We start from the raw sequence: 25,313 nt of genomic DNA on the forward strand, positions 1-25,313 counted from the left end.
ACTTCTCATAGTATTCAATGTACCCTATATGGAAGTTTTTATTATACCCATCTTGGATGCCCATCATATTAGGACTAATTTCATAACCAAAGCAAATTACCATGTTGTTCGAAAGACTCTCAAAATAATATAAGTGAAGCATGAGAGATCAACTATTTCTTCAAAATAAAACCACCGCCGTGCTCTAAAAAGATATAAGTGAAGCACTAGAGCAAATGAAAAACTACTACGAAAGATATAATTGAAGATCAATGAGTAGTCAAATAATTATGCAACTACGTGAAGACTCTCTAACATTTAAGAATTTCATATCTTGTTATTTTATTCAAACAGCAAGCAAAAAAAAAGCTCCAAGCAAAACACATATCATGTGATGAATAAAAATATAGCTCCAAGCAAAGTTACCGATGAACGAAGACCAAAGAGGGGATGCCATCCGGGGCATCCCCAAGCTTAGGCTCTTGGTTGTCCTTGAATATTACCTTGGGGTGCATTGGGCATCCCCAAGCTTAGGCTCTTGCCACTCCTTATTCCATAGTCCATCGAATCCTTACCCAAAACTTGAAAACTTCACAACACAAAACTCAACAGAAAACTCGTAAGCTCCGTTAGTATAAGAAAATAAATCACCACTTAAGTACTGTTGTGAACTCATTCTAAATTCATATTGGTGTAATATCTACTGTATTCCAACTTCTCTATGGTTCATACCCTCCGATACTACTCATAGGTTCATCAAAATAAGCAGACAACACAATGAAAACAGAATCTGTCAAAAACAGAACAGTCTGTAGTAATCTGTATCATTCGAATACTTATGTAACTCCAAAAATTCTTAAATAAATTGGTGGTCCTGAGTAATTTGTCTATTAATCATCTGCAAAAATAATCAACCTAAAAGCACTCTCCAGTAAAAAATGGCAGCTAATCTCGTGAGCGTAAAAGTTTCTGTTTTTTACAGCAAGATCGCATAGACTTCACCCAAGTCTTCCCAAAGGTTCTACTTGGCACAAACACTAATTAAAACATGAAACCACATCTAAACAGAGGCTAGATGAATTATTTATTACTAAATAGGAGCAAAAATCAAATAACAAAAATAAAGTTGGGTTGCCTCCCAACAAGCGCTAACGTTTAATGCCCTAGCTAGGCATGATGATTTCAATGATGCTCGCATAAAAGATAATAAGAATTGAAACATAAAGAGAGCATCATGAAGAATATGACTAGCACATTTAAGTCTAACCCACTTCCTATGAATAGGGATTTTGTGAGCAAACAACTTATGGCAGGAATCAACTAGCATAGGAAAGCAAAACAAGCATAGCTTCAAGATTTTCAACACATAGAGAGGAAACTTGATATTATTGCAATTCCTACAAGCATATGTTCCTCCCTCATAATAATTTTCAGTAGCATCATGAATTAATTCAACAATATAACCATCACCTAAAGCATTCTTTTCATGATCTACAAGCATAGAAATTTTGTTACTCTCCACATAAGCAAAATTCTTCTCATTCGGAATAGTGGGAGTATCATAAGAGACTCGAATACTATAAATTGTTTCCACATTGAAAGAGTAATGTTCAGAAAAAGGGTAATCATAATCATGACATGTTTTATAAATATAATCATGACTACTTTTTATAGCATAAGTTTCATCACAATAATCATCATAAATAGGAGGCATGCTATCATCATAATAAATTTGCTCATCAAAACTTGGGAGGCTAAAAATATCATCTTCATTAAACATAGCATCCCCAAGTTTGGGCCTTTTCATACCATAAGCATAATCACTCTCATCATTAATAGTATGGATAGCACCAATAGTATAGCAATTATCATCATCACAATGAGTAATAGGAGCAACATCATTCGGGAGGGATACCTTTCTACCTTTGCTTCTCCGTCTTTTCTTTTTCTTCTTCACATCATGTGTGGGTTTAACCCTCTTTTTTGAGCTCCTTATTAATGAGATTGGTTGAATAGAAAGCTCCTCCTCGTTACCTGATTCATCATAAGAAATAATAGGAGGATATTGGGAAGTCTCTTCCCTTTCATTAGTATTCTCTTCATCTTCTATTTGTTTTCTTTTCTTTATGTAATTGGCAATATAAGGATTTTCAATGCAGTTCACCGCACAATACATAAAATTTTCTTCTAGATCAAAATCAAGAACTTTATCAAGGACAAATTCTGGCACATCCTTAGTTATACGTTTCATTTCTTCATAACCCAAAAGCAAACTAAGTTCATTATGATGCGCAAGGGAAATCAAGTCATCACAATTTTTGGACACGATACGATCATGAAACAATTTGCATTGGATATTTAAATGACCACGTTCATTGCAAAGTTCACAAGGATGACTAAGAAAATTTAAATTATCAGCACAAACATCTAGTCTTTCTTGCAACCATTTGGTTTCTAAATATTTATGCCTCTTGCAAAATCTATCTTCCCTATTTGGTGTGTACTTGCAAACTCTATGCACTCCACAAAAATTGACATGCTTATAAGAGACATTTTCATCATGACTAGTGCAATCATCATTACTACTATGGATATTCAGGGAATTCATACTAACAAAATTGCAATCATGCTCGTCATTCAAATATTTAGTGCCAAACATTCTAATGCATTCTTCTTCTAACACTTTGGCACAATTATCAGAATTCTTATTTTCATGAAAGACATTAAAAAGATGAAGCAAATGAGGCACCCTCAATTCCATTTTTTTGTAGTTTTCTTTTATAGACTAAACTAGTGATAAAACAAGAAACAAAAAGATTCGATTGCAAGATCTAAAGATATACCTTCAAGCACTCACCTCCCCAGCAACGGCGCCAGAAAAGAGCTTGATGTCTACTACACAACCTTCTTCTTGTAGACGTTGTTGGGCCTCCAAGTGCAGAGGTTTGTAGGACAGTAGCAAATTTCCCTCAAGTGGATGACCTAAGATTTATCAATCCGTGGGAGGTGTAGGATGAAGACGATCTCTCTCAAACAACCCTGCAACCAAATAACAAAGAGTCTCTTGTGTCCCCAACACACCCAATACAATGGTAAATTGTATAGGTGCACTAGTTCAGCGAAGAGATGGTGATACAAGTGCAATATGGATGGCAGATATAGGTTTTTGTAATATGAAAATATAATAACAGCAAGGTAGCAAGCGATAAAAGTGAGCGTAAACGGTATTGCAATGCTACGAAACAAGGCCTAGGGTTCATACTTTCACTAGTGCAAGTTCTCTCAATAATGATAACATAATTAGATCATATAACAATCCCTCAACATGCAACAAAGAGTCACTCCAAAGTCACTAATAGCGGAGAACAAACGAAGAGATTATTGTAGGGTACGAAACCACCTCAAAGTTATCCTTTCTGATCGATCTATTCAAGAGTCCGTAATAAAATAACACGAAGCTATTCTTTCCGTTCGATCTATCCTAGAGTTCGTACTAGAATAACACCTTAAGACACAAATCAACCAAAACCCTAATGTCACCTAGATACTCCAATGTCACCTTAAGTATCCGTGGGTATGAATATACGATATGCATCACACAATCTCAGATTCATCTATTCAACCAACACAAATAACTTCAAAGAGTGCCCCAAAATTTCTACCGGAGAGTCAAGACGAAAACGTGTGTCAACCCCTATGCATAAGTTCACAAGGTCACTGAACCCGCAAGTTGATCACCAAAACATACATCAAGTAGATCACGTGAATATCCCATTGTCACCACAGATAAGCACATGCAAGACATACATCAAGTGTAATCAAATCCTTAAAGACTCAATCCGATAAGATAACTTCAAAGGGAAAAATCAATCCATTACAAGAAATACAGGGGGAGAAACATCATAAGATCCAACTATAATAGCAAAGCTCGCGATATCAAGATTGTGCCAAATCAAGAACACGAGAGAGAGAGAGAGAGAGAGATCAAACACATAGCTACTGGTACATACCCTCAGCCCCGAGGGTGAACTACCCCCTCCTCGTCATGGAGAGCGTCGGGATGATGAAGATGGCCACCGGAGAGGGATCCCCCCTCCGGCAGGGTGCCGGAACGGGTGTAGATTGATTTTCGGTGGCTACAGAGGCTTGCGGCGGCGGTACTCCCAATCTAGGTTATGTTCTGGAAGTTTGGTCATATATGAGAGATTTTGGCGTCGGGAACAAGTCAGGGGGGTCTCCGAGGCGGCCACGATGTAGGGGGGCGCGCCCAGGGGGGTAAGGCGCGCCCCCACCCTCATGGGTGCCTCGGGACTCTTCTGGCCCATCTCCGGTGCTCCGTGGGCTTCTTCTGGTCCAAAAACGACCTCCCTGAAATTTCAGGTCAATTGGACTCCGTTTGATTTTCCTTTTCTGCGATACTCAAAAACAAGGAAAAACAGAAACTGGCACTGGGCTCTAGGTTAATAGGTTAGCCCCAAAAATCATATAAAATAGCATATGAATACATATAAAACATCCTAGATGGATAATATAATAGCATGAAACAATCAAAAATTATATATACGTTGGAGACGTATCACTCATCACCTCAAGTTGACAGTGCGACCGTATTTCAACAGGTACATCTGCATGAATTTTATGGGCACCCCACTAAACCCACATATCTCACATAATAATATGTGGGCTTTAATGGGTATCCCATTTAATCTATGCGGCAGATCCGGGGCGAACGCGTGCCTCCCGCGGAGCGTCCCACATACAGCCTGAATTATTATGCATGATAGCGAATGCCCAACGCCCTATCCCTATCCCTATCGGGTATCGGCTGTGGTCCAAGCTTCCTCTGGCAAGTCTAGCCTTAAATTGTTTAACAACGTCAAAGATGTTTATCGCACCCTCACATACTTAATTACTTGTACTGCACTACGAAACATAAACTAAAAGGAGTACATAGATAGATGCCAAGTCAGTCACCTCACCAACCACCATATCTGTGCATATATATACTCCATATTAATCAAGCGGCAGCCAAGTTTGACTTATGAATCATACAACTCTTATTCGCAAACAAAAGAAAATCATACAACTCCTAACATCTTTCCCTCTTGTAGATCGGTAACACTGGCATTCTTTTATGCAGGATAATTAACAATGCAGAATTATTTATGCACCAACAAGAGGATGGTGGTGCTCTACAAACTCAAGTAGCTACGGATAAATATGAGCGCCAAGGATTCCATGTCATGGATTATATTTGATTAACAATTTCACTGCAAGTAATACTTCTCCGTCTAACATGCTCCTTCGTCATAATTACAAAGACCATAGTCAGATTGATGATTTCCCTCTTGATCATCTTATTTAGGTGCTCTCTTTCGGTTGCTGAAACTGACGAGATTAACTTCTTATATCAGAAGAACTGAGTACCCCGCTCAGGCTTATTTTGCCTGAATTTACCCAAACAACCTACTTTGTCCGGTTTGTTTTCAGGAATGTAGTCTATATGTCGCCGGAGCCCCTGTTTTGTTTAATGGAAAAACTGATAAATGTTGAAATCATTTTATACGGGGTAAGCCCTAAGCATTACAGATTCTAGGATGATACAAAAAAGATTCTAGTATGAAAATTTTAAGTTGTCGTACGTCCAACAGAATCCCGGTCTAGGGAACCTTCTAGAAGGTTCCTGGACAGGATTTTTTTTCTTATACTCTTTTTATTACGGTTTTCTTGTTGGGTTTCATTCCTTTTTCTGTTTTCAAAATTTGAAAATTTCAAAAAATGTCCACAATTTAAAAAAGTTCGCAAAGTTGAAAGAGGGTTCACATTTTTCTAAAACTATTCGCAAGTTTGAAAAAATCACAAATTTGAAAAAATGTTTGTGTTTTCGAAAATCATACAAAATTTGAAAAACATTTCGTATTTTTTTAATATTCATTTTTTGGAAAATTGTTCAGAAAATTTAAAAAATGTTCGTGTTTAAAAAAATCGAAATTTTGATAACAATGCTCGCAAAATTTAAAAAAACTGTTCGCCTTTTAAAAGTGGTTCTTGTTTTAAAAGTGTTCGCTATAGTATCCTTGGTCGGTTGGCTCAGTAATCGGTTTGATCTGCTATATACAGTACTATAGTGCTTCTTGCCTGGTTCGCTACAGTGCTCATCGCTCGCTCCATACGCCCGTTCGCTCTGCTCCTCCGCCAGTGGGCCGACCCAGTCGGGTCGCCTGCGTTTCCCCGACAGTCTGCCGCGGTAAGCGGCAGATAGAGCCCCTACTCGGCAGCATGCTCGCCTGCAATACGAGACCTCCTTTTCTATTGTATGCTGCGCGAATTTCCTATTGGGCGTTCAATGCACCCAATAGTCATGGTTTTGCCAGCCCGTATAGGTTATGTATCGATCCAACTTTAGTGGGAACGTTCCCTGTCCGGTTTTAACCGATTTTGAAAATCTTCTAGAAGCTTCCTGAATTGTTTTCCTTTGTTTCGTTTCTTTTACTGTTTTTTTAATTCTGTTTCCCTTTTGTCTTAAATCTCAAATTAAAAAAATGTTCAATATATTCAAAACTTGTTTAGAATTTGAATGATTGTTTACTTTTTCAAAGAAATTTTTGGAGTTTTAAAAAGTCTTATTTTTTAAAAAACTATTCAAAATTAAAAAAACAATTTAAAATATTTAAAATTTGTTCACATTATTAGAAAAGTAGAGTTTGGAAATTTGTACATAGGTTCCAACAGTGCCCGGAATTTCAAAATCTTTCGCTTTCTTTCAAAACATTTTCACAAACTTGAAAAATGTTCACTTTTAAAAAAATGAATTTGCAAATTTTCGAGTCAAACGCTACAGTAAACTCGTGGTATAAGCATGCCAAGATATTCATGTGCTGCAGCAGTGATCCCCCTACAGTAAAGGTTGTTTTCTAGTAAAATGTAGAACGTGGCCCGTCGAGATTCCCCTTTGCATCGCGCCCCTATTGCATGCAGGGAGGTTCTAATAGGAGCTCCCAGTTCGATATACATCTTAGAATACTGCCCGACGCACATATCCATATGCAATTAAACGGTGGAGGAACGGCCGACGGTGCCAAGGGGAGTGCAATAGAGGGGGCGCCCGACGCTGAGCAGGGGTGATGGCGACCATGCGGGCGACCGCGGCGGCGTACGCGCTCGTCGATGAGGCCGACCCTCCGTCGCCGCCCTCCTTCGCCGGCTCCGTCCTCCTTCGCCGGCTCCGCCCTCCTGCCCCGTCCTTCCCTTCCCTGCTCGCCGCCTCTCTCCCTCCCGGCATCACATCCCTCTGCCCCCTCGCCCTAGCTTCGCCTGACCAGGCGTGCTGGGCCAATTGGGCGGCCGAGGAAGACATGGCCGAGGCCGCTACGGCGGCGGCAGACCATCCCCGGCATGCTTGCCGGTTTGGTGACCAGCTCGCGGAGGTCGCCGCGCCAGAATTGGGGCTGCCGCTCCCGCCGTCCCCGCTTCCCCTCCTCCCCCTTCCCTTGCCGGTGCGGCCTCGTGCCCACCGCGCACCACCATCCCCACCGTTGCCGGTTGCGCGCCGCCAGGCCGGCCGACGTGGCGGTGGGGCCCGAGCCCGTGCTTGGGGGGTGGCCGGAAGGGCGGACGTCGGTCGCGCCACGGTGTCTTAGCGCCGCTCCTCGCCGGCGTTGCTCCCCGACGCGTGCGTTCCGGTGCGGTCGCTTTCGGCGACGGCCGTGGTGGTTCCCCGGGGCCCTGCCTTTCGGGCCTTTCGCCCTTCCGCGGCGGCTCCGACCGACATCTCGACGGCTGCGGCGTTGGGAGCTCCGGGAACCCTAGCTTCTTCCCCCCTCCTCTCTGGTCGGGATGGGCCGTCCCGGGCCTGTTGGGCTAGCTGGGACGGGGGAGTCCCCTGGGCCTCGGTGTCCTGTTGCTAGCCCACCGCAATTTGGGCCATCCCCCCTCGCGTGCTCTGGCAGAGGCCCAGCTCGCGTGTGTGCAGCCACCCTCTTTAGGGTTTGCCGCTGGACCGGTGCCCGCTTCCTCACCCTGCCTCCCTCCAGCGCCACTCGCTTCCGGCTCCGCCTCCCGACTCCCTCCTGCGTCGCTCGCGCGCGACCCCCACCCCTCTGCATCGTCTCCCCTCGCGCCACCTCCCCCTCCCTCGCGGCGTAGCCCGCCATGGTCCGGGAGACGGGGGACGGTGCACCCCGTCCCAAGCGTCGCGCCGGGGCTCGGGATTCGCCGCTTCTCGCCGGAGGGCTCCCGGCGGGAGGCCGAGCTGCGTGATGATCTCCTCCGCTCCAAGGGGCAGTCCGCGGCCGACGGCACCGATTGGCGCTCCGCGCGCGGCCGAGAGCGGTCTCCGTGGAGTGGCGAGGTCGCGGGCGGGACTGTGACCGCCGTGCCTTCCCCCTCCGCTCCCGCTCTCCGCCTCGGTCCGAACGTGCGTCGGCTTCCCCTCCGAGGCGCTACGACCCGCCACGCCGCCAAGCCCAATTCCCCCCGACCTGTCCAAATAGCAACAACAACCGCAACGGTCGGGGGGCGTTTGCGAACAAGAAGAAGAAGCGAGGTACCCAACCTCAGCCGGGCGCCCCGGCTTCCTCGGTCACTAACCCGACGGTGGTTGCGGCACCCCCCTCGACCGCGGCCGCGGCCACCTGCTTCAACTGTGGGGTGGCCGGGCATGTCAGGTCGATTACCCCAAGCCGTTAGCCTGCTACGTCTGCAAGAAGACGGTGTTAGGGAACGCAGTAATTTCAAAAAAATCCTACGCACACGCAAGATCATGGTGATGCATAGCAACGAGAGGGGAGAGTGTAGTCCACGTACCATCGTAGACCATAAGCGGAAGCGCTATGACAACGCGGTTGATGTAGTCGTACGTCTTCACGATCCGACCAATCCTAGTACCGAAAGTACGGCACCTCCGCAATCTGCACACGTTCGGCTCGGTTACGTCCCACGAACTCTCGATCCAGATGAGTGACGAGGGAGGGCTTCGTCAGCACGACAGCGTGATGACGGTGATGATGAAGCTACCGGCGCAGGGCTTCGCCTAAGCACTGCAACGATATGACCGAGGTGGATTATGGTGGAGGGGGGCATCGCACATCCGGGACTCCAAACTATCTTCGGTACATCAAAACACGTAAACTCATAATACCGATCGTCACCGAACGTTAAGCATGCGGACCCTACGGGTTTGAGAACTATGTAGACATGACCGAGACTCATCTCCGGTCAATAACCAATAGCGGAACCTGGATGTTCATATTGGCTCCCACATATTCTACGAAGATCTTTATCGGTCAAACCGCATAACAACATACGTTGTTCCCTTTGTCATCGGTATGTTACTTGCCCGAGATTCGATCGTCAGTATCTCAATACCTAGTTCAATCTCGTTACCGGCAAGTCTCTTTACTCGTTCCGTAATGTATCATCCCGCAACTAACTCATTAGTCACATTGCTTGCAAGGCTTATAGTGATGTGCATTACCGACATGGCCCAGAGATACCTCTCCCATAATCGGAGTGACAAATCCTAATCTCGATCTATGCCAACTCAACAAGTACCATCGGAGACACCTGTAGAGCACCTTTATAATCACCCAGTTACGTTGTGACGTTTGGTAGCACACAAAGTGTTCCTCCGGTATTCGGGAGTTGCATAATCTCATACTCATAGGAACATGTATAAGTCATGGAGAAAGCAATAGCAACATACTAAACGATCAAGTGCTAAGCTAACAGAATGGGTCAAGTCAATCAGATCATTCTCTAATGATGTGATCCCGTTAATCAAATGACAACTCATATCTATGGCTAGGAAACATAACCATCTTTGATTCAACGAGCTAGTCAAGTAGAGGCATACTAGTGACACTCTGTTTGTCTATGTATTCACACATGTACTAAGTTTCCGGTTAATACAATTCTAGCATGAATAATAAACATTTATCATGATATAAGGAAATATAAATAACAACTTTATTATTACCTCTAGGACATATTTCCTTCAGTCTCCCACTTGCACTAGAGTCAATAATCTAGATTACACAGTAATGATTCTAACACTCATGGAGTCTTGGTGTTGATCATGTTTTGCTCGTGAGAGAGGCTTAGTCAACGGGTCTGCAACATTCAGATCCGTATGTATCTTGCAAATCTCTATGTCTCCCTCCTTGACTTGATCGCGGATGGAATTGAAGGGTCTCTTGATGTGCTTGGTTCTCTTGTGAAATCTGGATTCCTTTGCCAAGGCAATTGCACCAGTATTGTCACAAAAGATTTTCATTGGACCCGATGCACTAGGTATTACACCTAGATCAGATATGAACTCCTTCATCCAGACTCCTTCATTTGCTGCTTCCGAAGCAGCTATGTACTCCGCTTCACACGTAGATCCCGCCACAACGCTTTGTTTAGAACTGCACCAACTAACAGCTCCACCGTTCAATATAAATATGTATCCGGTTTGTGACTTAGAGTCATCCGAATCAGTGTCAAAGCTTGCATCGACGTAACCATTTCTGACGAGCTCTTTGTCACCTCCATAAACGAGAAACATATCCTTAGTCCTTTTCAGGTATTTCAGGATGTTCTTGACCGCTGTCCAGTGATTCACTCCTAGATTACTTTGGTACCTCCCTGCTAAACTAATAGCAAGGCACACATCAGGTATGGTACACAGCATTGCATACATGATAGAGCCTATGGCTGAAGCATAGGGAACAACTTTCATTTTCTCTCTATCTTCTACAGTGGTCGGGCATTGAGTCTGACTCAACTTCACACCTTGTAACACAGGCAAGAACCCTTTCTTTGCTTGATCCATTTCGAACTTCTTCAAAACTTTATCAAGGTATGTGCTTTGTGAAAGTCCAATTAAGCGTCTCGATCTATCTCTATAGATCTTGATGCCCAATATATAAGCAGCTTCACCGAGGTCTTTCATTGAAAAACTCTTGTTCAAGTATCCTTTTATGCTATCCAGAAATTCTATATCATTTCCAATCAACAATATGTCATCCACATATAATATTAGAAATGCTACAGAGCTCCCACTCACTTTCTTGTAAATACAGGCTTCTCCAAAAGTCTGTATAAAACCATATGCTTTGATCACACTATTAAAACGTTTATTCCAACTCCGAGATGCTTGCACCAGTCCATAAATGGATCGCTGGAGCTTGCACACTTTGTTAGCATCCTTTGGATCGATAAAACCTTCAGGTTGCATCATATACAACTCTTCTTCCAGAAATCCATTCAGGAATGTAGTCTTTACATCCATTTGCCAAATTTCATAGTCATAAAATGCAGCAATTGCTAACATGATTCGGACGGACTTAAGCATCGCTACGGGTGAGAATGTCTCATCATAGTCAACTCCTTGAACTTGTCGAAAACCTTTCGCAACAAGTCGAGCTTTGTAGACAGTAACATTACCATCAGCGTCAGTCTTCTTCTTGAAGATCCATTTATTCTCGATGGCTTGCCGATCATCAGGCAAGTCAATCAAAGTCCACACTTTGTTCTCATACACGGATCCCATCTCAGATTTCATGGCCTCAAGCCATTTCACGGAATCTGGGCTCATCATCGCTTCCTCATAGTTTGTAGGTTCGTCATGGTCAAGTAACATGACCTCCAAAACAGGATTATCGTACCACTCTGGTGTGGATCTTACTCTGGTTGACCTACGAGGTTCAGTAGTAACTTGATCTGAAGTTACATGATCATCATCATTAGCTTCCTCACTAATTGGTGTAGGAGTCACAGGAACAGATTTCTGTGATGAACTACTTTATAATAAGGGAGCAGGTACAGTTACCTCATCAAGTTCTACTTTCCTCCCACTCACTTCTTTCGAGAGAAACTCCTTCTCTAGAAAGGATCCATTCTTAGCAACGAATGTCTTGCCTTCGGGTCTGTGATAGAAGGTGTACCCAACAGTCTCCTTTGGGTATCCTATGAAGACACATTTCTCCGATTTGGGTTCGAGCTTACCAGGTTGAAGCTTTTTCACATAAGCATCGCAGCCCCAAACTTTAAGAAACGACAACTTGGGTTTCTTGCCAAACCATAGTTCATAAGGTGTCCTCTCAACGGATTTAGATGGTGCCCTATTTAACGTGAATGCAGCCGTCTCTAAAGCATAACCCCAAAACGATAGCGGTAAATCAGTAAGAGACATCATAGATCGCACCATATCTAGTAAAGTACGATTACGACGTTCGGACACACCATTACGCTATGGTGTTCCGGGTGGCGTGAGTTGCGAAACTATTCCGCATTGTTTCAAATGAAGAGCAAACTCGTAACTCAAATATTCTCCTCCACGATCAGATCGTAGAAACTTTATTTTCTTGTTACGATGATTTTCCACTTCACTCTGAAATTCTTTGAACTTTTCAAATGTTTCAGAATTGTGCTACATCAAGTAGATATACCCATATCTGCTCAAATCATCTGTGAAGGTGAGAAAATAACGATACCCGCCACGAGCCTCAACATTCATCGGACCACATACATCAGTATCTATGATTTCCAACAAATCTGTTGCTCGCTCCATTGTTCTGGTGAACGGCGTTTTAGTCATCTTGCCCATGAGGTATGGTTCGCAAGTACCAAGTTATTCATAGTCAAGTGATTCCAAAAGTCCATCAGAATGGAGTTTCTTCATGCGCTTTACACCAATATGACCTAAACGGCAGTGCCACATATATGTTGCACTATCATTATCAACTCTGCATCTTTTGGCTTCAATATTATGAATATGTGTGTCACTACTATCGAGATTCAACAAAAATAGACCACTCTTCAAGGGTGCATGACCATAAAATATATTACTCATATAAATAGAACAACCATTATTCTCTGATTTAAATGAATAACCGTATCACATCAAACAAGATCCAGATATAATGTTCATGCTTAGCGCTGGCACCAAATAACAATTATTCAGGTCTAAAACTAATCCCGAAGGTAGATGTAGAGGTAGCGTGCCGACTGTGATCACATCGACTTTGGAACCATTTCCCACGTGCATCGTCACCTCGTCCTTAGCCAATCTTTGCTTAATCTGTATTCCCTGTTTCGGGTTGCAAATATTAGCAACAGAACCAGTATCAAATACCCAGGCACTACTGCGAGCATTAGTAAGGTACACATCAATAACATGTATATCACATATAACTTTGTTCACCTTGCCATCCTTCTTATCCGCCAAATACTTGGGGCAGTTCTGCTTCCAGTGACCAGTCCCTTTGAAGTAGAAGCACTCAGTCTCAAGCTTAGGTCCAGACTTGGGCTTCTTCACTTGAGCAACAACTTGCTTGCCGTTCTTATTGAAGTTCCCCTTCTTCCCTTTACCCTTTTTCTTGAAACTGGTGGTCTTGTTGACCATCAACACTTGATGTTTTTTCTTGATTTCTACCTCCACAGCCTTTAGCATTGCGAAGAGCTCGGGAATTGTCTTATCCATCCCTTGCATATTATAGTTCATCACGAAGCTCTTGTAGCTTGGTGGCAGTGATTGAAGAATTCTGTCAATGACACTATCATCAGGAAGATCAACTCCCAGTTGAATCAAGTGATTGTTATACCCAGACATTTTGAGTATATGCTCACTGACAGAACTATTCTCCTCCACCTTGCAGCTGTAGAACTTATTGGAGACTTCATATCTCTCAATCCGGGCATTTGCTTCAAATATTAACTTCAACTCCTGGAACATCTCATATGCTCCATGACGTCCAAAACGTCGTTGAAGTCCCGGTTCTAAGCCGTAAAGCATGTCACACTGAACTATCGAGTAGTCATCAGCTTTGCTCTGCCAGACGTTCATAACATCTGGCGTTGCTCCTGTAGCGGGTTTGGCACCTAGCGGTGCTTCTAGGACGTAATTCTTCTGTGCAGTAATGAGGATAATCCTCAAATTACGGACCCAGTCCGTGTAGTTGCTACCATCATCTTTCAACTTAGTTTTCTCTAGGAACACATTAAAATTCAACGGAACAACAGCACGGGCCATCTATCTACAACAACATAGACATGCAAAATACTATCAGGTACTAAGTTCATGATAAATTAAAGTTCAATTAATCAAATTAGATAATAACTCCCACTTAGATAGACATCCCTCTAATCATCTAAGTGATCACGTGATCCATATCAACTAAACCATGTCCGATCATCACGTGAGATGGAGTAGTTTTCAATGGTGAACATCACTATGTTGATCATATCTACTATATGATTCACGCTCGACCTTTCGGTCTTAGTGTTCCGAGGACATATCTGCATATGCTAGGCTCGTCAAGTTTAACCTGAGTATTCTGCGTGTGCAAAACTGGCTTGCACCCGTTGTATGTGAACGTAGAACTTATCACACCCGATCATCACGTGGTGTCTCGGCACGATGAACCTTCGCAACGGTGCATACTCAGGGAGAACACTTGTACCTTGAAATTTAATGAGAGATCATCTTATAATGCTACCGCTGAACTGAGCAAAATAAGATGCATAAAGGATAAACATCACATGCAATCAATATAAGTGATATGATATGGCCATCATCATCTTGTGCCTTTGATCTCCATCTCCAAAGCATCGTCATGATCACCATCGTCACCAGCTTGACACCTTGATCTCCATCGAAGCATCGTTGTCGTCTCGCCAACTATTGCTTCTACGACTATCGCTACCGCTTAGTGATAAAGTAAAGCAATTACATGGCGATTGCATTTCATACAATAAAGCGACAATCATATGGCTCCTGCCAGTTGCCGATAACTCCGTTACAAAACATAATCATCTCATACAATAAAATTTAGCATCATGTCTTGACCATATCACATCACAACATGCCCTGCAAAAACAAGTTAGACATCCTCTACTTTGTTGTTGCAAGTTTTACGTGGCTGCTACGGGCTGAGCAAGAACCGTTCTTACCTACGCATCAAAACCACAACGATTTTTCGTCAAGTATGTGTTGTTTTAACCTTCAACAAGGACCGGGCGTAGCCATACTCGATTCAACTAAAGTTAGAGAAACTGACACCCGCCAGCCACCTGTGTGCGAAGCACGTCGGTAGAACCAGTCTCGCGTAAGCGTACGCGTAATGTCGGTCCGGGCCGCTTCATCCAACAATACCACCGAATCAAAGTATGACATGCTGGTAAGCAGTATGACTATTATTGCCCACAACTCACTTGTGTTCTACTCGTGCATATAACATCTACGCATAGACCTGGCTCGGATGCCACTGTTGGGGAACACAGTAATTTCAAAAAAAATCTATGCACACGCAAGATCATGGTGATGCATAGTAACGAGAGGGGAGAGCGTAGTCCACGTACACTCGTAGACCATAAGCGGAAGCGTTATGACAACGCGGTTGATGTAGTCGTACGTCTTCATGATTCGACCGGTCCTAGTAACGAAAGTACGACACCTCTGCAATCTGCACACGTTCGGCTCGGTGACGTCCCACGAACTCTCGATCCAGCTGAGTGTCGAGGGAGAGCTTCGTCAGCACGACGGCGTGATGACGGTGATGATGAAGCTACCAGCGCAGGGCTTCGCCTAAGCACTGCAACGATATGACCGAGGTGGATTATGGTGGAGGGGGCACCGCACACGACTAAGAGATCAATGATCAACTTGTGTGTTCTAGGGTGCCCCCTTGCCCCCGTATATAAAGGAGCAAGGGGGGAGGCCGGCCGGCCCTAGGGCGCGCCAAGGAGGGGAGGAGTCCTCCTCCTAGTAGGAGTAGGACTCCCCGTTTCCTAGTCAGACTAGGAGGGGGAAGGGGGAAGGAAGGAGAGGGAGAGAGGGAGGGAAAGAGGGGGTGCCGCCCCCCCCCCTCCTTGTCCAATTCGGACTCCACAAGGGGGGCGCACGGCCAGCCCTAAGGCCCCCTCCTCTCTCTCTCACAAGGCCCATGTTGGCCCATTAGTTCCCCCGGGGGTTCCGATAACCCCCGACACTCCAATAATTATCCGGTGACCCCCGGAACTCATCCGGTGTCCGTATATAGTCATCCAATATATCAATCTTTATGTCTCGACCATTTCGAGACTCCTCGTCATGTCTGTGATCACATCCGGGACTCCGAACTATCTTCGGTACATCAAAACACATAAACTCATAATACCGATCGTAAAGCGTGCGGACCCTACGGGTTCGAGAACTATGTAGACATGACCGAGACTCATCTCCGGTCAATAACCAATAGCGGAACCTGGATGTTCATATTGGCTCCCACATATTCTACGAAGATCTTTATCGGTCAAACCGCATAACAACATACATTGTTCCCTTTGTCATCGGTATGTTACTTGCCCGAGATTCGATCGTCGGTATCTCAATACCTAGTTCAATCTCGTTACCAGCAAGTCTCTTTACTCGTTCCGTAATGCATCATCCCGCAACTAACTCATTAGTCACATTGCTTGCAAGGCTTATAGTGATGTGCATTACCGAGAGGGCCCAGAGATACCTCTCCGACAATCGGAGTGACAAATCCTAATCTCGATCTATGCCAACTCAACAAGTACCATCGGAGACACCTGTAGAGCACCTTTATAATCACCCAGTTACGTTGTGACGTTTGGTAGCACAAAAAGTGTTCCTCCGATATTCGAGAGTTGCATAATCTCATAGTCATAGGAACATGTATGTTATGAAGAAAGCAATAGCAACATAATAAACGATCAAGTGCTAAGCTAACGGAATGGGTCAAGTCAATCACAGCATTCTCTAATGATGTGATCCCGTTAATCAAATGACAACTCATGTCTATGGCTAGGAAACTTAACCATCTTTGATTCAGTTAGCTAGTCAAGTAGAGGCATACTAGTGACACTCTGTTTGTCTATGTATTCACACATGTACTAAGTTTCCGGTTAATACAATTCTAGCATGAATAGTAAACATTTATCATGATATAAGGAAATATAAATAACAACTTTATTATTGCCTCTAGGGCATATTTCCTTTAGACGGATCATCCTGCCGCCCTCTGCCCGAACCACCAGCCTCCTGGGACGCTGGGGTTGTTTGGCTATGCGTTGGATGACCTGTGCTTCTTCCAGATGGACCTCCCCGAGGTCCGGGCCACCCCGCCCATGACCACTCTCATCTCGGTCTTGGATGGCCGGACGGCTTCCCCGGCCATCATCTCAAAGGAGCTTCGCCACCTGTTTAACCCAGATTGGGATTGGGAGGTGACCCCGATCTCGGACCGGGAGTGCACCACGGTCTTCCCGACCCGGTCAGTCTCAGCTACGGCACCCACAGCGCCAGGCTCATGCTCGCCCTCAACCAGCTCTCAGTCCGCATCTCGGTTCCTTCTGTTGACCCGCTGGCGGTGGCCACCCTGTCCACCGTATGGGTGCAGATCCGTGGGCTTCCTCCACCTGCTTGGGATGAGGGTGTCCTCCGTGGCTTGTCCCGTTTGTTGGGCAAGTTTGTGGCTGTCGACAGCGCCTCTCTGCCCAAGGGCCCTGCTGTATAGGTTCAGATCAAGTCCCCAGACCCCTCCAAGCTCAAGATGGCGATCCGGATGTTCTTCAACGACGTTGGGTATGACCTGCACATCTCGATTGAGGGTGGGACTCCCACTGATCCCCTCAGCCCAGATGATGGGGGTGGCACTGACCCGGAGCCTGGTCCTGGCGGAGGGGCTGACGCTCAGGGCTCCCCCCGTTGCCCCCGCAGCCGCTCACCACTCGGAGGCCTCCGACGATGACTCGACAGACGCTGGGGACGACCCCACCCCCAGCCGGCTCCTCCCACCCCTCGTCTACTCACTGCTCGGGGCTGGGCTCTCACGACCCCTTCCCCGGGGACGAGTCCGAGGACATCGTGGCTATTGCAGCCATGCTCGACGAGGCTGCCACTCTCCCCCTCCCTTCCTCCCTACGCTGTTGTCCTTGTCTGATGAGGAGGGGAGTGGAGACAGCCGGGGGAGCATGGAGGTCCGTCCCCCATCCTCCCCGCGGCTCGTATCTCCGGTGCCCGCTTGGGAGGTTCCCTCGGCGCCGGTTCTCCTGGAGGCTGATCTCGCTGCCACCGCCTCGCCCACGTCGTCCAGGCCGCCCAAGTGCCGGAGCCGCCACCGCTCGGCCTCTACCCCGGTCTCGTCGGCCCGGAAGAGCGCCCGACTCGAGGCGGCGCCGCGGCTGGCGGGGGCCTCGCGGACTGCGGTGGAGAAGGCGTCTCGGTGCACCGCCATCCGCAACCTCGACACAGGTCCGTCCGACTCCCAGGCTCCTTGCCCTGACTCTGATGATGTTTTCGTCAGTTCCTTTTCCGCTTTTGCTGGTGTTCCACTTGGCCATCTGGCCCAGGTCGCAGCCGATTCGGCTATAGTCTTCCTTGGCGAGAAGGGCCCGGTCTTAGAGCAGCTTGCGTCCCTCCAGGCCAAGGAGATCCTGGAGGGCCACCTCGCGACCACTAGGGCTCGCGAGGCGGCAGCAGCTGCGGAGGCTCCCCCCCTACGCCCCGCCGGGCTAGGGGTCGGGGCCTTCCCGCGGATGACCCCGGCGAGATGCGCGGTTGGACGCGTTCTCGTACTGCCTGGTTGCGTCGGGCCCTTAGTGCCACTACTACCGTAGGGTCCAGGGAGGACCCATTAGGCGAGTGATCATGCGCGCTCTATTCTGGAACCTTCGGTGCTTCGGTCACGATGGCCACCGCAGGCATCTCATCGAGTACATGTGTGATGAGTCCATTGATGTGGTAGCAATCTAGGAAACAATGCGCACTGAGTTCTCTCTCGTTGAACTTGAGCGCCTTAGTAGACACCTGTTCGCATGGCACTGGTTGCCATCTAGTGGAGTGACATGTCACTCTGGTGGCATCCTTCTAGGTGTGAAGGATGCCACCTTTGAGGTGGGATCCATGGATCGTGGATCCCATTTCGTCAGCATGGAGGTCTGGGAACGTGATATGAATTTCATGTGGGAGATCATAGTGGTCTACGGCCCGGCTGACCATAGTCGCTCGACCTCTTTCTTGGCCGAGCTCCACGCCAAGATCACCTCCGCGACACTGCCGGTAGTGGTAGGAGGTGACTTCAACCTCCTCCGCTCTGCTGAGGAAAAGAGCAACTCACGTGTCGACTTTGCAGAGATTCGTCGATTCAACGACTGGGTTGCTGACTTAGGGCTTCTAGAGTTGGACAGGGTCGGGGCGAGATTTACCTGGACCAACCGACAGGTTACCCCGACCCTTAGTGTGCTGGACCGTGTGTTTGTTTCCCCTGACTGGGAGCTTCGGTTCTCTCTGGCCTCTCTCCAGGCTATTACCCGCATTGGGTCTGACCACGTTCCGCTTCTCTTATCATCTCGAGATGAGCGGCCCCATCACCCCCTCCATTTCGTTTCGAAGCTTTCTGGCTCCGGCAGCCAGGCTTTATGGCCGCTGTCCAGGCTCATTGGGTCTCGGCATTAGCCGAGCCCCATAGGCAGATGTCGATCTTGGACGAATGGCATCACCTATCCAAGTGATCCAGGCAGTTCATGAAAGGATGGGGTGCTGATATTGGGAGGGACCTTCGGATCCAAAAGGCTTCCCTCCTCGAGGAAATTCAGGCCCTGGATCTCCGCGAAGATATTTCTGGGATTTCTGCGGAGGAGTGGGCTCATAGATACGATCTGGAAGATTCTCTCATGGAGATCTATTCCAAGGAGGAGGAGTTTTGGCGCCAGCGAGGCTCTATAAATTGGGTGCTGTTTGGTGATGCCAACATAGCTTACTTCCAGGCCATCGCGAATGGCTGTAGGCGACAATGCTCCATTCCCCTCTTATGGGCAGGAGGTCAACTGTTTCAAGGTCCTTAGGCTATCCGCTTGCTTGTCGACGACTTCCACAAGTCGTTATTTGCAGGGCGCCCTTGGGGTGGTATCACCCTTGCCGACCATATTTGGTCGCCTGACCAACAAATCTCCCCGGACGAAAATGCGGCCCTGCTCGCCCCGTTTGATGCCGCGGAGGTGGAGGATTTTGTCAAAGCCATGAACCCGGCTTCGGCCCGAGGCCCCGATGGATTGCCGGTGCGTTTTTTCCAAGCCTTCTGGTCGATGGTCAAGGAGATCATCCTTGACCTGTTCCGTGAGTTCTCTAGGGGGACAATTAGACATGTCCCGGTTTAACTACGGGATCATCTCCCTGATTCCCAAGGTGCCGGGAGCTGCGGACATTAGGAAGTTCCGCCCTATCACAGTCCTCAATGTGATATTCCGGATTTTGGCGAAGGGGTATGCCACTAGGGCGGCCCTAATCGCCCCCCGGATCCATCACCCGAACCAATCGGCCTTTACGAAAGGCAGGTATATTCTGGATGGGATCCTCGTCCTTCACGAGGTCATCCATGAGGTCAAGAGCAAGCGCCTTCGCACGGTGTTCCTCAAGATTGACTTCCATAAAGCATACGACACCATTCATTGGTCCTTCCTTCGGGAGGTGTTGATCAAGCATAGATTTGACTCCCACTGGTTGCCCGGGTGATGCAGTTAGCAACGAGCAGTCGTACTGCGGTGAACATTAATGGGGAGATCGGGCCCTACTTCATGACTGGCCAAGGAGTACGACAGGGTGACCCGATCTCCCCTTTTCTGTTCAACCTTGTGGTCGACCTGGCTTCGATCCTAGACTTGGCCAAACAAGACAGCCACATCAAGGGGATTTGCCCCCATCTTGTCCCCAATGAATGTCTAACCCACCTCCAATATGCAGATGACACCATTATGATGGTGGAAGGCTCGGACGAGGACATCCAGAACCTCAAGTTCCTCCTCCTCTGCTTTCAGGAGATGTCGGGCCTCACGATTAATTTCGCCAAAAGTGAGGTGATGGTCCTTGGATACTCTTAGGCGGAAGCTCAGCGAATTGCCAATCGCTTGAATTGCCGCTTGGGGTCCTTCCCGACTACTTACCTAGGCATGCCAATTAGCGACACGCGTCTACTGGAGAAAGACTTCCGCCCAATAATCGTCAAACTCCAACCTCGGATGGAGCCTTGGTAGGGGAGATGGCTGTCCAAAGCCACGCGAGTGATTTTGATGAACTCCTCCCTTATTAGCCTACTGATGTACGTCATGGGATTCTATAGTCTACATGAATCCCTACATCACGAGGTCACCAAACTCCTCTCCAGATTCTTCTGGGCTGGAGAGAACAATAAACAAAAGTACCACATGGTGAAGTGGTCTGAGATCTGTAAGCCTAAAGACCAACGAGGCATTGGGGTCATTTCGTCCAAGCGGATGAATATTGCCCTCCTCTCTAAATGGCTTTGGCGGATTCAGACCGATGAGGGCGGCCTCTAGCTTGAGATTATCCGGGCAAAGTACCTCTGCGGGCAACCGCTAGCCTTCACCCCTAGATCTGGAGGGTCCGAATTCTAGCAATCGGTGATCTGTCTGATGCCGGTATTGCGCATTGGGACCTCCATTAAGGTGAGCACCGGTTCCGACACCCTCTTTTGGCTGGATAGATGGGCCGGGACCCGTCCCTTCGCTGAACGCTTTTATGCGCTATTCTCGATCTGTGTCCGCCCTCAGCTATCGCTTTAGCTGACCTGGGCGCTATTGCCTTCCACCATACCTTCGAGGCAGTGGAGCTCGAGCAATAGGATGAATTGCTTGAGTGTATTTCCCTTCACTCCCCCTCCCTGGAGCCCGACTCGTTGTCTTGGCATCTCGAGCCAAGTGGCCGATTCTCGACTAGATCCCTTTACAGGCGATTGTCCCTACCCCTGGCCCGGTGGAGCTATCGGTTCTTTGGGAGATCAAACTCCCCTTAAAAATCCGCATATTTCTCTGGCAATGGGTCCGAGGCCGCCTCCCTTCGGGCATGGAGGTCCGAAAATGCAATGGCCCTGGGGTTGGCCTCTGCCCCATTTGTTTGGTACCGGAAGACTGTAACCATATCTTCTTCCGGTGCCCTGTAGTGTAGTTCCTCTGGAGTTGCATCCGGGAGGTGGTTGGCGGCGATTGGTGCCACGACAACCTCCCGGACTAGTTTGGGGAGGTCTTTAGACTCCCCGACGCTAGTCGCCCTCCCACTTGGGTAGCTCTGGGTACCCTGGCATGGACCCTCTGGTGTACCCATAATAAACTAGTCATTGAGCGTGTGATTCCTCGTCGTGTGACCGATGCAATCTATAAAATGTGTGGCTTCTTACAGCTTTGGAGACCGCTTAGCAAGCGGCGCGACCGAGACGTCATCGACAACATCATTGCGGGTCTTCGTTCTTCGGCGTCGGCTTTTGCCCCTCCACTGCCTCCTAAGCCGGATTAGCTTTTTTAGCTTTGTTTGGGGCTTGTCTTGCTGTGCCCCCAGCATGACTTTATGACTTGTTTGTACTCTGTACTGCTGTGTTGGATGCTTGGTTCGTTGTTTTATAATATAAAGCGGGGGGAAACCCTTTTTCTCAACTAGACGGTGGAGATATCAGGTTCAGTTGAGCCAAGGCTCAGAAAGAATATTCGTCCAAAGTAGCAAATATCCATTTCTGAGCGCGATCTCATCAGCACCATATGAACAGTAAAATAAAATAAATACTACAAAAAATAAATAAAAAGTGCATGGAAGATGTTTCAGTGCGTGAGGTCCGTGCAAAATTTCAGCTTGTTTGAACATCTGAGTAGCTCTTAGCAAAAGAAAACTGCCAAAATAGTACATGAACAGTACACTGTTTCACAAACATCAAATTTGTCTATTTTGCTGAGAGCTACTCAGATGTCCAAATGAGCTGAAATTTGGCATGGACCTCACACACTGAAATGTCTATCTTGCAAAAAGGAATTTTTTTTATTTTTTCTAGTATTTTATTTGATTTTACTGTTCATGGCCAGTGTAGATGAGCTCGGGAGCCAATTTGCCCCTATCCCAAAGTAGCTACTTTTCTGTCTAAAGTTGTTGAACCTAAAATTTGGCACTTCAAACTGGACATGTCACGTATGCACAACAGTAGTTTTCTTTGAGTTCCATGTGCACACCTGTCTGTATCATGTGTAAGATATTGTCGAATGCATAGCACTGGTCGCTTCCGGGTGTGCAAAACCGAACCGTAAACCAAAAACCAAACCGAGCCAAAATTTTGGGGTTTTCAAGTTTCGGTTTCAGTTTCAGTTTTGAAGTCTGAAAACCGTTTGCATTTCGATTGGTTAAACCGTTTGCATTTCAATTGGGCTGCTATAGTACAATACTTTCTAGCCATTTAGTGCTTCAGTTTACGTGATAGTAAACATGCACGTGCAACGCACGTCTAGACAAACATACTATGGCTAAAGTTCGGCAAAAACAACTCTTACATTTTACACATATTCTCTGCACAAGGCAAACTGATGCATGAAAGCACTCCATGTTACTACTTAGATCTTGTGGACCGCTTTTTTGTATTTTTACTACAATAGTTTGTATCTGTACAATAAGAAGCTCCCCCATTGTTTTTGTCCAAACAAATAGTCCAGTTCTAATATTCTCTTTAACAAAAACAAAGTGCAGCTCACATGATATTAAAAAACATAACCTTCACTTCCCGGGGAAAGAAGTATATAAAGGAGTGCGTTCCGCATCCCCTGTGATCACCAAAATAGTAAGCAGGGAGGATAACATAGCGAACTCACAGTTGTCATTTGTACATTAGAAGAAAACTTGTACCATAAATCAACAAATGTGCATCTTACAATAAACATAAGAAATTCTGAAATTGACACATAATTTTTGGAAACAGTATGAATACACTGTGCACAATTTAGGTAACAGTGACACTTGAGCTTTTCGATGTTCTTAGTCGCTAAAGTCTATCATTATAGTGCATATTTTGTCCCCCACATACTCCAAGAATGCTTTGTGTGACTTCTGAATATTACCGATATTAATCAACATATTAATAGTTTAATACTACCTCTTGTCCCCCACATAAGTTTTCTCTAAGAATGAATCATTTATTCTGAATTCAATCCTATATCCCTGGAGCTAGTGCCTAGGTAGGCACAACCCACCTTAATTCCAGGCTAAGTGACATAATATGTAAAACACACGCTGACTAAATAGCACAAATAAGGCAACTCTAATCAAGGGGATGACATTACCTCTTGATACGGTCCAGTTTAATGCATCTGGTGGTAGGAAGTAAAGCCCAAGGAAGCCGACATGAACATGAGAAGTAATCATAGGAAACAGAGACTCTGCATCTTCATTTCTTCAGTATCCCTCTTGATCCCACTTTGTAAGACAAGATTGCTGCACAATTCTTATGTACGCGTCATATCTAATTACACATTTTCAGTACAGTAATCGGCAACCTAAGATAATCCCAATGCTAGAATTCTAGAGCGCTGGAAGCCCCATGATTCTTATTTATTCTCTAATGCACGTGCACCCACCAAACATACACTTTATGAGGGATAGTGAATTCAAATTTCTCAACCAGCCAAACTTATGCATCTAGTCAAATTCTAATCTTCGTATGTATAAGTATGAACCTCCTTGTAAAAATACAGGTCTAAAAAACACTCTTGCATAGGCCACATTTCCTCCTATATCTATATATGAGAATGATTTTCATGCTCCAGATCACATGTATTTTCCAAAGGGATTATCAAATGATTAATTAAACTCCGGAATAGCAATTTCTTCCTGTCCCAAAAAATGTTTCTAGTATCTATCAGAGGAAGATTGGTTGGTAGATGAAATTGCAGATCAAAAAGTTCTGACCCACCACCAAGTGCCAAAAGTGCAATATTAGTCATGCAAACCACAAAATACCCCAGATCGAATTAAAGGTTCACCTGATTGATTTGTGAGACCTTCGGTGACCTCGACGGTGCACGTAGAGAGAACTGCAGGAGTTTCTTGACGGCCCAGCCCAAGGACGGCAGGAACGGTGATGACTGCACCTCTTGCGCTCGGAAGGTAAATTATGGTCGCAAGGTAGCAATGAGTTTCGTAGAATGCAAACTTCATTCTCAGTGCCCTTTGAAGCTGTTAAACCAAATTAACAACACAATTGCCTAGTCACTTATTCCGGATCTTAAAACCTATGCAAGGTAGATTTGCAAGGCTCATTAATCCAATGCTTTATTTCGGTGAAGATTGAGATCTAAGAGGATAGGAAACGAAAGGGGTGAGTTTTACCATTTGATAGGCTGCAATATGAACTCCATCCCCTTTGATGGCGTCGTCTTCCTCAGCCGGCCTCCACTCTCACCCATGCATCGAGCATTGTCAGTTATGATTAATGAACATTTACATCAAAATTTCATATTTCTCTGCCACATATATACACAATTAGATGGATGACAAAACTGAAAACTAAATCTGAAGCATCTGTTGC

The 25,313-nt window shown here is 46.1% G+C and overlaps 1 long non-coding RNA gene across 2 annotated transcripts; it reads right to left on the reverse strand.

The window, feature by feature from the left end:
• Positions 1-21,947: 21,947 nt before the first annotated feature.
• On the reverse strand, positions 21,948-25,307 carry LOC123077085 (uncharacterized). 2 transcript variants are annotated; one of them, XR_006436392.1, is made up of 3 exons: positions 25,115-25,307; positions 24,769-25,017; positions 21,948-24,220 (listed from the first exon to the last, which is right to left on the reverse strand). It is a non-coding gene; the product is annotated as an uncharacterized lncRNA (long non-coding RNA). The 2 variants fall into 2 exon arrangements; XR_006436391.1 differs by having other exon boundaries at positions 21,948-23,553; positions 24,070-25,017.
• Positions 25,308-25,313: the final 6 nt, after the last annotated feature.

This window comes from Triticum aestivum, chromosome 3D (genome assembly GCF_018294505.1).
Source record: "Triticum aestivum cultivar Chinese Spring chromosome 3D, IWGSC CS RefSeq v2.1, whole genome shotgun sequence".
In the NCBI taxonomy this organism is placed as follows: Eukaryota; Viridiplantae; Streptophyta; class Magnoliopsida; order Poales; family Poaceae; genus Triticum; species Triticum aestivum.